Consider the following 11391-nt stretch of genomic DNA (forward strand, 5'->3'; position numbering starts at 1 on the left):
TGAATAAAAACCGATTAAGTATTTGAAAACAGCGATGATTACGGGTTCATGTCACCTTCATAGTGTACAGGCAGACCTCCTGCACATCCTACTATAACAATTCTGTTGACTTTTCTTTTACCAGTGTAGTCGCACCATCCTTTACTAAGTTTCCTTTGAAATTCACACACAACAATAGTAAACGTTTTAGTACTCTGTGTAAGATTTCGTTTGTATTTAGGGTTAGAGACAGGTATTCCTTCATCTTCCCAGATAGACATGACAGGACCTGGCTTACTAACAATAAATGTGTTGGTTTCCTTACAATTACCATGACTGAAGATGGGATTTTTGTGAATAGTTAAACTACATTTGTCCTTACTGATGTGATTATTTATATGTTGTGCTTTAAACTTCTCATAACGTTCTTTCTCAACTGATGTCACTTCTTTCTTAACTGTTATCTCTTTTTGCTTCGGTTTTTTGTTTTTGGAGGAAACTTCTTGTGCCAGCACCAAACAGACAAGCAGGCAAACAGGCAGGATCCTCATTCTTCTGAGCTGAAATAAAAGAAAATAGTTGATTTCAAAATCTAGAAAAACAAAACAAACGAAATTAATTTAACAAAAATTGATATCCGTATACATTAGAATGGTCCAGTTAAAGTCCAGGCTTGGAAAATAGCAGCTTATAGATGCTCTACATCCAAATGTACAACAAGAGGCACAAATAATAATAATAATAATAATAATAATAATAATAATAATAATAATAATAATAATAATAATAATAAAAGACTAAATATCACTTAGAATAAAAATTCAGGCCACATATTTTTGGATAACAATGCATTAAAAACTGTATGCATGCAACATGCGGTAATATGACTTAATTACTATCCGGGGTTTTGGCTTCTGTGGGTTTTTCCACCAGATGGAGCCATGGAGCTGTTGACACCAGAGTACAAACCTGCTGATCGTCTTCTGCAATCACTCTGGGTTTAACCTCTCCGACTCACGGCCAGTTTTTGAGAAACATGGCTGAAAATAACCTGTCCAAAATGAATTGAATGTATCTCAAGAACTACAGAGTTTATTTTAATTGTTTTGGTATCAAAACCCAAGACCCTAGAGAATATGTTACAGCTCTAAAAACAACCCTGCCTGTTACTGAGGAAAGTGAATTAATATGATACACAGCAGAAATTAAGAGGAGCGGGTTGTCAGTCTTTATTCTACAGATTTTCAGTTTTCCTCACGTCTCATCTATTCTGCTTCCAGTGATCCCGCTCGCCTTGGTCTTCAGCCTCCTGGAAAAAGTCACTAATTCACATTGCTCTATTTGTTCAATACACTTTATTTCACTTTTCTTCTTGCCTGAGAGTGTTTTGCATGTGGGCCCAAAGCCTCTCTAACACCATGACAAAAATAACAAAATATAATTTTTGCCAAGCTTTTGAGCTTTGAGATTTTCAGTCACTTACACTGGTTAGTTGATTAGTTGCTCAGTCGATTAGTTGCTCAGTTGATTAGTTGCTCAGTCGATTAGTTGCTCAGTCGATTAGTTGCTCAGTCGATTAGTTGCTCAGTCGATTCGATGCTCAGTTGATTCGTTGATGAAGTGGTTTAGTCAGAATCTGTAAATGATGAAGTTAAAGATACGGAAAAACTAAGAGCTCTGAAATCTCATGTTCAACACCAACATAGATATATATGAGGCTGATTTTAAATTCATAAAGATCAAAACAGAAGCAACTAACACTTAATATTTTTAACTGTCACTTGCTAGTGAATTATTTCTGACTCACCTGCCTGGAGATGTGGTTGGGTTTGAAAGTTGTTGTAGAAGCAGAAAGTTGATCAAATGCTCAGGGAAGATGACTTCAGTGAAGCTGAAACCTGGTTTCAGTTGAACCCTTTTTATACTTTTTAAAGATGGGAAGTTTCTGATGTGATATCAGCAAAATCTGACTACACTAAGCTACACAATATTCAAATTAACCTCTCGTGAAGTCCATGATGCCAAGTCAGTACACTGGTGATATAAGATTACTTAGCATAGTTGTTCTTCAATAAGGATATTTAGATTTTCAAGTTTTGTCCATGGAAACCTGCACTGTGTGCACAATTATTACACAAGTTGTAATTTTGAGGATTAATTTTATTGTTGAACTACAGCGCTCTCAGTCAACTTATGTGTCTTGTTCAGTGGTTGTCGGGTTTCAGCCTTCCTTACCTTGCCCATGTCTCTGGATCTTGTACTTCCGGAACTCCAGATAGGTTGCTTTTCTGGAATATGTCTTCACTGGAAGATCATGAGTTCCTGGTAGCTTCACGTTTGATTCTTCTCAAATCTTTGGCAGTTAATTTATGTCTCATTTTCTCAACACGTTTCTTGCCACTCTGTTGACTATTAGCAGCAAAACTTTTGATGGTTCTGTGATGACGTTCAACTATTTCAAGAGTGCTGCATCCTTCTGAAAGACTTTTTACAATTTTGGACATTTCAGTCACTTAAGTCTCATTTTTAGCCCATTTTGTCCCAGGAAAAGAAGCTGCCTCATAATTACACCTTGATACAGGGTGTTTATCTCCTTAGGCCTCACAATCCCTCATTAAACAAATACACCCCCAGCTCATATGTTTATATTCAATCAGCATTCAAGTTAACACAGTTTGGAGTTGGAATAAATGCATAAAAATGATTATATAGTCAAAACTAAACCTTGACTAATAATTGTGCACACAGTGTAAAATATAAGACTAAAATCCAACTTTCTATAGTTTACGTGGAATTTAAAGTTGTACCAATTTCATCATAACTTTAAAGAAAACAAGGCAGTTACAGAAAAATTGAGAAAAAAACCTTGAATGTACTATCTGATCAACCAAACCCAGAGAGGAACCAGAGTTTGCATCGTCAGAGAGAGTTGCAAAAGTCACTACTGTGAAATCATCTGATATCAGTCTTGCATGAGTCATTTTCCACAAAATACATAACAAATACAAAATTGCTTCACATCTAGAACATCAAGATGGAACAGGATGTAAATCTTGTTCCAACCCTGAAGGTTACTCAGTCCAACCTTCAGTCTTGGCCTTGGCTTGGTTTCATGCTGGGTAAAACCTGCGAGAGCAAGAGATTAAAAGTTAAAAGTATGAACACCCGTAAATCCACGTGAACAATAACTGTTCCAGCTATCAGGCAATCAAAAGATAAGGAGGAATAATACATGGAAATAAACATAAAATCAGTCTACTTGTTCCCCAACATTCTCCAACAACCTCTCTCTGTCAGGTAACTGGATGAATAAAGTTTCAAATTAGTATAAAAACTGGTTTAAATCTGCAGTTCTTCCAATTAATTGTTCTTTTCACAATTCCCTTACTGCACAACTACATTCAAAGAATATTTCCTATTTCGAAAGGTAGGGCAAGATTATTTTATTTGCATAGCACATTTTCAGAAATGAGGTAATTCAAATTGCTTTACATGATTAGAAGAAAAATAAATCAACAAACAAGCTACGAAATTACATTGCAGGGGCAAAGTATTCCCTAAAGTTGTTATCTGGCTATAATTCTGAAAAGAGCTCCTAGTGACGTAATTTTAGGAAAGTCTGGAATTTCTGAAAAACTTGTACATAGCTAAGATAAAAGTTATTCAACAATCATCTTAATAGAGCTCCTAACATGACAAAATGCTATGAGTAGTGACATACTAATCATAGTGAGGATAAAAGTGTCTTAGACCTCCTACAGTGCCAGTTCAATGCACGGGGAGAGCAAGTCAGATAAAATGGTAATGATTGTCTTTGGCACTTAATAGTAGTTATTTATAGCCATATCAAACCTATTGTTGCCCCACACTGGTGCGGTGGTTAAATTGGTTATTTCTAAGCATCTCACTTTTATAAAATGTAGGCAGCATTATCCTTCCATTCACCACAAGTTAAACCACACCAAAATGAATGAATCATTCTGTACTTCCTCAAAGAAAGACTGACCACTTCTGTGAAACTTTTTTTTTACATGTAGAATCACCTTTTCATACAAATGAAGGATCTGTTGTATGCTTTAGCCAAAACCAAGACTTAGTATTTTTATGTCTGCTTCTAAAACCAAAGGACACTGTTTAAACACTATCAATGTCTTTGCACTAGCAATGAGATTCTCAAGCTCTTAATACAAGATCTCAGGTATTTTATTTTTCCACCTAACAAATCTAAATCTCTCAGAGATCAACACTGTAGAAAAGTATCTAGCCCCTCGGTGCCAGCTACAGAGGGGCTAGATACCCCTACGTAGCTAGGAATGTATTTTTTACCTTTACAGTTGAGCTGCTGTGGAAGTTAACAAGTCAGCTATTATTTGGGTTTATTTACCAAATATAAATGATATGCAGTGCCTTGCATATCATATTCGGCCCCCAAGAACATTGAAAACTTGTTGGAGTCTGCAAAAGACCTGAGACTGGGAAGGAGATCTGTCTTCCAACAAGACGATGATCTCAAACAAAAAGCAAAATCTACAGTGGAATGGTTCACAAATAACCATATCCAGGCATTGCAATGGCAAAGGCAAAGTCCAGACCTGAATCCAATTGAGAATCTGTGGAAAGAATTGAAAACTGCCATCCAACCTCACTGCGCTTGAGCTGTTTTGCAAGGACGAATGGGCAAGAAGTTCAGCCTCTCCATGTGCAAAATTGATAGAGACATACTCCAAGTGACTTGCAGCTGTAATCGCAGCAAAAGATGGCCCTACAAAGTATTAGCGCTACTAGAGAGTTGTGGTCTACTTTGGCTGCTTCAACAGTTTTTACCTTGTGGGGTTTTGGTAACGTTACACCAAACTTGTAGCTTATTTTGTTTGTTTAATCTGGACATAAAGTCCCCTGTGACTAAGTTTTGTCTCACACCTCTGATGGTTTGTGGCTTTTGTTTATTTAGTACATATTGGCTGTAAGTTTTTACTCTTTTGATTATTGTTACTCTTTTTTTTCTTTTCCTTTCTTTTGTTGGAAACAAACAATAACTTGTCAAACCTTAACATCTAGGCTTATTTAATCTTACTTCCCTTTCCCCTGGCTGAGCTGGGTCGTAACACTCCACTTAATATTTCTCATAAATACTGATTTATTGCAGTAGTTCTCAATACAAGTCATGTGTTATTTAAATTATAACTTAAGTTGTTTTAAACTATTTTGGGGGGGAGTTGGTGGGGTCATTTGGGAAGTACCATAACTTAAACTTAAAGGTCAGCACCAGAGTTTTCTAGAAAAATATTCAGATTTTATTTTGTGGTTTTAAGGGCTCCACATTGAAGATGTTAAGAAATAAAGGCATGTTTTTTTTTGTTTTGTTTTTTACTGTCAGCTGCAGTAGCCCCTCGGCTCCCATGCAGAGCTGTATGGGGTTTCATTTGTGTCAAAAATAAGTAGAAGTCATACGTGTAGATGTCATTGGTCTATGTTGTTGGTCTATGTTGCATGTAGATGATGCATATGTAGATGTTGCATGTGTTTATGTTGCATATGAGTGGTTCATGTCGTCGGTCCATGTAGCTATTGCCTGTTCTCTTCGCCATTAAAAAGTCTTGATGATCATGTATGATCAAGTTGTTTATTAGATATTACAAAAATGTTGGTCTTTCAATATCAGTGATTTCAATAAAATTGTTTTCAAAATGCTTAGATTTCTACCTCGCATTTTCTTTAGGCATTAGTCAGGGCAGTTAAGGAGGTCGAGGGGTCCTGGCCCACTGAAGGGGGCGCTATTTCCCATAGATCCGCGGCCTTCCGATTTAATTTTTTTTTAAATCTGCGATATATCTTAATTTCATTTTACTAATGATTTTCACCCTCAGAATGTTTTTGAACTTCTCTCTTATTTTCTTCAGTGCAGCTCACAGTTTTAAGCAAATTCTGTAGTTTTCGGTGTACTTCTAAATCTGCTCCTTAGTCACATCTTTTTGGGCGTTCTACTGCCTCTAGTGGCGTGGGGTGGTAACACAACTAATATAATTACAAAATGCCACAAAGTCTTTATTATTTATTATTAGAGAATGTATCATTCTAATGGAAAAAATATGTTGTGTCAAAATTTCATGACATCAACAAATTCCATAAGAGTTGGGACCAGGCCATTTTTACCACTGTGTGGCATCTCCCCTTCTTCTTACAACACTCAACAGACGTCTGGGGACAGAGAAGACCAGTTTCTCAAGTTTAGAAATGGGAATGCTCTCCCATTCATGTCTAATACAGGCCTCTAACTGTTCAATCATATTGGACCTTCTTGTCGCACCTTCCCATTTATGATGTGCCAAATGTTCTCTATAGGTGAAAAATCTGGCCTGCAGGTTGGTCATTTCAGTACCCGGATCCTTCTCCTTCGTAGCTATGATGTTGTGATTGCTGCAGAATGTGGTCTGGCATTATCTTGTTGAAAAATGCAGGGTNAGGAGGAAGACGTGGTGGCCGTGTGCAGGGACAAGGGAGAATATATGAGTGAGAATCATTTGACCAGGAGTGAACGAGATTTCAGAATTATTGTTTGTAAACACATGAAAAAAGCCAAAAAAGGTCCATGTCAGTACACAGGACAGCAGCGCACCGCAAGAATTGTGATGAAATGCAAAACCTTACCTGTGCACTATGAGGAAGACGTTGCGACATTTGAAGGATAATCGTTCTCCGGTGATGATGTTTTACAGTTGTTAAAAAAAAAAAGTAAAAAACATTTACCATTTTTATACCACTGGAGAAGACTCTCATTATTCCCCTTCAAAAAAAATCAACACCAGCAGTTGTCTGGTAATTACAAATTATTTTGTACTTTTTGTTTCATTAATTTTTTTAAAATTCTGCTTTTATTTCCATATCTAATTGTAGACCTCAGTAAATGTTTTATTTTGGCAGTCTGGTTCCTTTAGTGAACTACTTTACTTCCTGCTTTGCTCTTCACTCCTGTTTCATCAACTCAATCACTCAGTTATATTCTATTTACTGATCATTTTATTTCTTCTGCTTCCTGTTTCCACTCAGCAAAGCGGTCTCACCTGTTGCTTATCCCAGTTGTCATTCTTCCCTCTAGATTTTATTCAGATTATGATCTGCTGGTTCCTTTTCACACTGATGAACTGTTTGGATAATACATTTGGCAATGAGTTTCTTAATAAAGGTTTAATTACATTTAATCTGTTTCCTGACTCCCTTTCTATCAGACTGCAGCTACATTGTTGAAACATGGCGCTTATTACTAATTCAGTGAAAATATGACACTTGTCTGTTTCTGCACAAAAAGAATAAAGCTGCAAGTTGCACAAATGCTTAAAAGGTAATAATTTGTGTTACACTCGTATTAATCAGAGTGACGATTCCGTTGTTTGTCAAACCAAACATCCAGCAATCAAAAATCAATGAACCGCTGCTGCACTGTGGTGGTTTTTAATATTTTACAGCTTTATGGTTTCTGGTTAAAAAAAAAAAAAAAAAGCCAGAGCTTTATAAGGCGTCCCATCAGCCACATAAAGCTTTTCCATTATCTGTGGTGACAAATGGCTGCAGTCAGGCTCAGATCAAACCGCAAAGATTAGAAAATGACACTAGAATAGTGAGTCTCACTTACTGCATGCTGTACAGAGAGGAAGAGGAGAAGCCCAGCCAACCATGATGCTGCAAAAACAGCTACTCTTTAAAAGTGGATGCAAAATTTTGAAGTTGAGAGTAATTTCAACTCACAACAGCACATGCAAAATAAACTATAAACCTTCAATGAATCATTTAAGTATTTAGATCTGATTTCAAAATATAAGCACAATAAAACAAGTTCAGTTTTAAATTCTTTATAGACCAATATGTGTTGAAAAGCTACAACTGCGCAGTATGATTATGCTGTAATGCAATGAAACAGAAATGAGCACAATGCTAAAAAAAAGTGATGCGAAATGAATGAAACTAGAGAAAGAAGAAAAAAGCTTGACGCTTGATTATTAAGATCTGCTTTCTGACTGTTGAGCTGGAGATGTGAGAAGCTGCAGAGAGAAATTATCCTCTGGAATGGTTGTAGAAATGCACAGGTAATTCATCTTTACATTCTACTGTAAGAATTTGGAAGTAGCCTATTTTGCCCCAGTAGGTTCCTTGAGTTAGCGTACACACAACAACGTTGAACTTGTTTGTACTTTGTGTTTTTCCATCAGGTTTATCCTTACAAATGGCTTTGACATCTTTTTCACCAGTTATGAATGTGTTAGTCTCCTTTTTCATGTTGTTCTTATCTGTTATCCTTCTCTGTTGCATCACTGTTTCACAGTCGCTTATATTCATATCATCAATAACATGCCGTGTCGTACTCCCCAAGACCTTCTGCCACGTGACCTCACGGACACCGTGAATATCCACAAACTGACAGCTGAGTTGAACATCTTCTCCTACTTCTGCTATCCTGGTGTGCTGGGTTTCGACCATAGCTGTTGTACCTGCAGGAAAGCAAAGAAGATTTCAGTGGCTGTCACTGAAATCCATTCATCATATGATTGGCCCCCCACTTGTCGGCGAAACAGACCGATTGTAATGAAGGTCTTCATTATGTGGCTGTACAACACTTAAAATGTGTGTTAAATGATAAAAGAAATGGATACAAACAGATTGAAGTATTTTATTGATTGTGTTTTTAGGCAGTGGCATCTCAGCTGGAACTGATGGTGTCCTGTTAAAATACAACAAACAAAGGGATAATATAAGTATTGTGATTGTTTGAAATGCACTGAAATGTTTGAAGGCTTTGTGTGGGTGTGGCTTACCTCTGTCTCTTTCTCTGCAGGGTGTTCAGGCTAAAAGATTACCCAGGGGCCTGAGCACCTTTTAAAGGTTAAGGGAGAGACCAAAGCAGATGGAAGAGGGGGAGCAATAGAACTGTGCACTTTATAAATGTAATGTTGGATTTATATTTATATTGATAGAGATGTGTTTTTAGAAATTCTTAAAATGAATAGCATTTGGTAATGTATATTATTCTGAAGATTTGGTTATTTTGTCAAAGTTTATTCGTGTGTATGTATTTTGTTTTACCCTGTTTCTTGGTGGGTTTGTTAATTGGAACAGCCAGGGACTATAAAAGGCTGCATGTTGGCCACATTGGTTGTTGCTGCTGAGACCCTCGGCTGCTGTAAGCAGGGTTGTTTGTCTGTTAAATGTTGGTTAATAAACAACCAGTGGGATTGCACCGTTTCTCTGCCTCAAGTCTTCAAGTCATTTTCCAGCATTTTCAGGACAGTATTGGATTCCGCTGACATCACTGATGTTTATAAAAGATAGACTTGGAGAAAACCCAGCTACTTAAACCACCGGGAGTTATCCCGGTAGGAAGCAGCAATTCATCATCACACTGTACGGTTGAAAAGCAGTGGCAATGCATAAGCTCACCTTATGCACCTCTTATGTAATAGTCCTTTAAGCATTAAGAAAACAAACCGCGAGCTCTCCATCATGTGTCATCATAGCTGGCTTAAAAAGTTTATTTTCACCTCGGCAAACAATTTGGCGCGTTACCGCTACGATCCGTTCAGGAGAGTGAACGTGGAACGAGCAAGTGCGTAACTATAGACACATTTCATGTTATTGTTTACATCCGGAAATTTCAGGCACGCGCACAACGGTAGAGGGTAAAAAGACTTCTCTTACTTGACATTCATAACCGCGCTGCCGCAGTAGAACAGCAATAATACAAAACATAGAGATGTATTAATTTAGAGCAGTGTGACACAGCAAAGGGTAAATAACGCATAAAGTAACTGAATAATAACTAAAAACAACTCATATTTTTTTTCTTGCTCTCTGTGTTGGCTACGCATATTCGTTGCCATAGCAATTGACTGATAACCACACCACTATTCCATCAGGATTCAACACCAAAAAATATTTTAACATTTTACACACAAAGAATAAAACATTCAGTCTGAACAGTATCATGTTTTCAGGCTTGATGGTGATTATTAATTAGTGATCATGTGAACACAACAGTGGTAGATTCCATAATTTAAACTCCTGCCCTGTTTACAAATCAGTCTACAAATCTTTTGAATTCCTTAGTATGAGTCAGAGATGGCTCCAGATTGAGCAACAGTGGCATCTGCTGTTTGTACAGAGATGTGAAAAAACCTCAATTCATATTAATCATCAGCAAAATAATTGAAAATATTTCACTGCATGAAAACAGAATATGCTTTGAATATGTGAGTTATACATTTGACATGAACCTTATGACATTATAGCATCCAGCAGCTCCATCTGCTGTTCGTACAAGGAAGGAAATGGTTTGAAGACTTGTGGTTTCTCATTCTGTTATAAATGAGTAAAGTTATTTAATTAAAAACAGCAATTCGCCTGAACCTTCTACATTTTAGAAGCTATTGGAGGTTGGTTAAAAAAAAAAGAAAGAAAAAAAAGTCAGCCTCCATTAACTGATCTGGCTAGATTTTTAAGGTGCGTAGGTCTTCCATTAACACATCTAACTTCAATGTAACTTCCTAGATAATCTTCACCATTGTAGAGGCAGTTGGGAAACCTGCTGGTTTTTTTATGTACACAGTCAACAATTGTAAATTCTGAGGTTATCATTTCTTTCGTCTGACCTGAGCTACAGATGCTGTTTAACTTGCCTTCAGGGTCTAAGATGAACGTATTTTTGCCTTTGCAATTTGCATAATTAATCCTTTTCATTTTCCTGTTGCAATCCTCTGAACGCATGTTCCGAACGACATGTTTATCAAAGAAGTCCAGAGCTTCTGAGAGCTCTGCTGCAGCGAGCAGCACCAGCAGAAAGGCGGCCACCTGGATCTTCATGGTTACCTCTGGAAAGGAAAAAGAAAAGGTTTTCTTATAGAGGCTTTGGAGCAGAACGTAGGATCATTTCATCAAACTAGAGATGTTATCTTATAAGTTTGAAATATACTGAAATATACCATCTAAGTTCCAAAATGCATTAACGGATTGATGTCTCCAAAGTAATGAACACTTTTGCCTTGCAATAGTGTTCATTACATTACGTAGTTTGTGGTGCTTTTTCATTATCACCACAAATTTCAATATATTTTGAGTTTTTTATTTATTTATTTATTTACTCACCAAAAATCCTGAAAAGTGTGAGGCAGGAAACTCTTTTACCACAATTACAGATGCAGGTTTTTTGGGTTTCTCCCGCCTCTGTATATGGCAAGATTGAAATTTCTGGCAGTTGGTTTAAGTAAAGTAGCTAAATAAAATCCATTGAACTTTGTGAATGTAATATTAAAACATTAGATAAAGTTCAAAGGGTGCTAATATTGTTGCAAGGCACCTTAAAAAAGTTAGAACCCATTAAAAGTCGACAGGCTTTGTGCTTCACTGCAGGGTTAATATCTGACTGAT

At 36.9% G+C, this 11391-nt stretch overlaps 2 long non-coding RNA genes across 2 annotated transcripts in view; one reads left to right on the plus strand and one right to left on the minus strand.

The window, feature by feature from the left end:
* Positions 1 to 8416, minus strand: part of LOC107838683 (uncharacterized) — a 15057-nt gene extending 6641 nt beyond the window's left edge. Inside the window, exons 1-2 of the long non-coding RNA XR_001664769.1 lie at positions 8407 to 8416; positions 2754 to 2756 (exon numbers count right to left, since the gene is read on the minus strand). This is a non-coding gene — a long non-coding RNA (uncharacterized LOC107838683). The remainder of the gene's footprint in view (positions 1 to 2753; positions 2757 to 8406) is intronic.
* Positions 8417 to 8452: 36 nt separating this feature from the next.
* Positions 8453 to 9213, plus strand: LOC107838684 (uncharacterized). The gene is made up of 2 exons (XR_001664770.1): positions 8453 to 8595; positions 8665 to 9213. It is a non-coding gene; the product is annotated as an uncharacterized LOC107838684 (long non-coding RNA).
* The last annotated feature ends 2178 nt before the right edge of the window (positions 9214 to 11391 follow it).

The sequence above is a fragment of the Poecilia formosa genome, unplaced genomic scaffold, assembly GCF_000485575.1.
Source record: "Poecilia formosa unplaced genomic scaffold, Poecilia_formosa-5.1.2 Scaffold297, whole genome shotgun sequence".
Taxonomy (NCBI): domain Eukaryota; kingdom Metazoa; phylum Chordata; class Actinopteri; order Cyprinodontiformes; family Poeciliidae; genus Poecilia; species Poecilia formosa.